The sequence below is a fragment of the Rhamphochromis sp. 'chilingali' genome (genome assembly GCF_963969265.1).
Source record: "Rhamphochromis sp. 'chilingali' genome assembly, chromosome: 21".
Taxonomy (NCBI): domain Eukaryota; kingdom Metazoa; phylum Chordata; class Actinopteri; order Cichliformes; family Cichlidae; genus Rhamphochromis; species Rhamphochromis sp. 'chilingali'.
The window spans coordinates 29,622,138-29,626,199 of record NC_137949.1 but is presented as its reverse complement, the minus strand read 5'-3'; positions in this window follow the sequence as shown (position 1 = coordinate 29,626,199).

Genomic DNA, 4,062 nt, shown 5'->3' with positions numbered 1-4,062 from the left:
TATAGCTGTCTGTACATAGCAAAGCAGCACAACAAAGCACACTCCTGCTAAACCTGCAACCCAATCTAGGTTAATTATGTAAAACTGGCATCTAAGGAAATACCACCTTCTCTAACCAAATAATTCCTAAAGGAAATTAAGTTTTTATTTAAACCAACTTACATAGCACATTTGTGTTTTTTTAATTACATTTTTTATGTAAATAAGAATCTTTGGTTTTAGTCCATTAGCGTGTCAGCGGTTTCTTATCCACCATTCATTACTTAAACCTTTAATGCTCCCAAGCTCTTTATTCTGCTTTTTTATATTAATTAGTACTTAAGGCAGAACGTGAGCTTAGTTTGACTTCTTAAAATAGATCGTTTGACCTTTCAAATCCCTCAGTGGCATCAGATTGTCAAATTTAAAAGGGTTGGCTGGAGTTGAGGAGATGATTTAGAGTTTCACCTGTGAGGAAGAGACAAAAGTGACTGAATGAAAGTTAAAAAGCAGTTTAGATGCTATAGAGAGAAGGCGGAGGTTCAAAGACCTTCAAAAACATTGTCCATAACTTTTAAATCCTACTTTAACTATGACTGAAAAAATCTCTTGGATGAGAATAAAGCACTATCTACAGGTTAGAGGTGATAAGGTACCACAGCCCATGATCCATGATACCATTTATGCACCCAGCCTGTTGCCAGCTTCACCACTGGTTAGCCAGCTCTCTCCAAAACTTCACTCCAACATCACGGACCAGCACTCTCTGCACTCTGCTTGTTAGATAGCAGCTGTTACTCTCTTTCCCGGTGAAGCAATGTCTGTTGTTGGACAAACGAGGGAAAAACAAGCAAACCCTGGGCTTGATCAGGGCCATGTGAAGCATGCGGCGTGTTGTACACCCTGCTCCGCTCCGCTAGCTACCCCATCAGCTAACCTTCGCCATGCACCAAATTAGAAACCCTTGCCATCAGGCAGACAGCTGGCAACCATCCCCCGGGAATGCCAATTAAGTTTGTAAAACATTTAGACAACAAAACTGTACAAGAGAAAAACATCCCACAGAGGCGGCCGTCCCCACAACTCCCAGCAGTCCTCACCATAACCTCCACTGCCCCCTCCCCATCTGCAGCAGCTCCAAGAAGCCTCACCTCACAGCATATACAGGCCCAGGAGAACAGCAAATATGTTCAGAGAAATACATGAATATCAAATCAAAGCCATTGATTTTGTCATGCTAATGTGTTGTTATAGCAAATTAAGAGATGATGTTTTATTAATAAGTTGGCGCCTACTCAGTTAGATAAAGACTGGCAGCTCAGTCTACTGCTGAACATTCACATACTAATTAGCAGCACTACAACGCTGGATTCCTGATACAATCACCTATCATGACAGTGGAGTCAGAAGACTAGGTTGAATACCTCGAATCTGCCACTGTTGGCTTCTTATGCTCTAACAAACAGCTTCAAACTTTAGCAGTGCATTTGATCAACTGTCCAAAGTGGTAACCTGAGTTGTTGGCCTTGGGGGGAAGAAACTGGGTAGGGATTAGAATAATACCTAAGTAGCTTTCTGAAAATCGAACCCTTGAGTAGGAAAAGAATATGTTGGCCTTAGGCAGAGAGTGTGACCCACGCTCTCTTGCTGAATGCTTGCACTCACATTGCTGTTTGTTCATCCAGACAGCCCACTCCATAGTTGTTTCAGTGTGACACACCAGGATGTGACAGACAGACTGACAGCGTGAGTAACTAATTGCGACAGGATGCAAAAAAAAAAAGATCCCCTGAGCTTTAAGTAAATGGAAGTGGGAGAATGCCCTCATCTCCCAGCACTCCCCACCTCTCCACACACACACACAAGCACGCAGAGCACTATCCCAGCTTAGGGCATCTCTATCAGTGTTAATTGGCTGAGCAATGATTAATATAGACGCTAAATGAAGTTATTTCTTGTAATCTGTGTTTCCTTTGAAACATCATTCATTGTGTCAATAAAACACTGTTTGAATTCATTTAAGACAACATTGTTACAGCGAGAGGAGAGAGGTGACAGAGCTGAAAGCATGAAAATGAAGAAGAAACGCAGCGAACGTGGTCCACAAATTACAAAGTGTAACACGCGAGCCCAATTTATTAATTCACGACAGAGATTTTCTTTCATCTCGTTTGTTTGAACCAAAATGCCTGTCTTCATTTTCATTACTAACTAATATCGATTCTCACAAGAGAAGTCGATCTTCCACTACATCCACAGGTTTTCCATTTTCTACACTAAGGTTATCCAGAAAAGTCATTGAGGCAAACATTTAAACAAAACAAACAATAACATTTTGAATAATTAAAAAAAAAAAAAAAAAACTGTAATTGTGTTGTGTAGTCCGTTACAGTAATCGCATCTAATTTAACAAGTCACGGTTATATTCCTGTTGCATATGAACCCACGTGACTCTACAGTCAAACTGCACTCATACCTGCACTACCACACAATCACTGCTTACATAGAAAAATGCTGAACCTTGTCTGGAAATCAGAGCAAGATGGCCTCACTTACGCAACAAGAGATAGTTTGCATCAGACGTTTTTGTGACTGGAAGTACTCTGGTGTAACCCAGGGTACCGACCAGCTACAGCGTGCAGGATGCAGGACACGTGATGACCACTTATTAGCTGTGAGTTCACCTGACTCTTACCTCAGATCATCACATTATAGCATCACGCAAACTTTCTACGAGTGAGCTGGCTGGTTGAAAAACGTTGAATCCGTCTGTATCAGATCACATGCACTGCTATTGGTTAATGTGTTGAAAACAGTGCTTTCTTTTTCTAATCAGGTGAACACGTCTAACAGATATCTTTTGTTTCAGTTTGGGCATCGATAGAATCACGTGTCCCAAAAAATAGGCCACATTAATTGGAAAAAAAAAAACTTAAATAAATACAAAAAGAAACCAAACAGATGCAAAAACGGAAACAGCAGGTCAACTAACAGTTTTAACAAGTATTGCAATAGAAAAATGAAATATTAATATGTAAATTTAATAAGACTTTAAACCAAACGTTTGCTTCAATTTCCACATTTTGCTTGCCATTGTGCATTGTGAGGGATTTGCGAAAGCTGCATTCAAATAAATGACAGTATACAGTGCTGTGAAAAATGTGCTCCCTTTCTGATTTCTTAGATCAATCGATAAAGATTCGTTGTCAGTTCCCATATGGAAAAGAAATAGTAAAAACATATATGATTTACTCATGAAAGTGGCCACTTTCTCATTACTTTCATATTTTTTTTTAGTAAGTATACAAAACATACAAGTTTCATTATATAATTTTTCATGGGATCTTATATGTGCTTTCACTCTTGTATGCTTTTCATACAAGTTTCATACAAGACAGATACAAACTTTATAAGATTTATATATATCTTTTCCATATGGGTTAATCTGATGATTGATTGCAGTTCTTGCTACCGAGGGTGGCATGACTAGTTGTTAGGTTTAGGGGGCAATTGCTTTTTTACACAGGGCCAAGTAGGTTTGGATCATTTTTTTCCTTAATAAATATAAATCATAATTTAAAAACTCCATATTGTATTTACTTAAAATTTCAACCTACCTCTCTGCATTAGTAACATCTCGCACATTGTTCCCCACAATCACTCTTTTCTCCAATTCTAATTTGTTGGATGAGAGGAAACCAAATTATAACATTGCAAGAAGATGCAGGGCACTAAAATACTGAGGAACACAGTAGGCTGCTGACAGCTAGTTAACAAACAGTGACTCCATTCATTAAGTTAATTTAAAAAAATATAGCAAAGCTACAACAATATGTATCAAACAGCTCAGAGGAACCTTATATACTTGCCATGGTGTGATGGCCCAGGAGAATGGGTCTTAGGTTTGTCTGCTTCAGTGCTATTAAAGAAAATGCGTAATGGGTGAAGCAAAACTTTGGCCACTGGAGGCAGCGTGGCACAAAGACTCTTAATCAAACTTCCCAAGGTTTCAGCTTTCTTTTAAATCAAGAGCAGCAATCAGTAGATTAAACTGTAGCCACTGTTAGACTCTCTGTGCCTGAT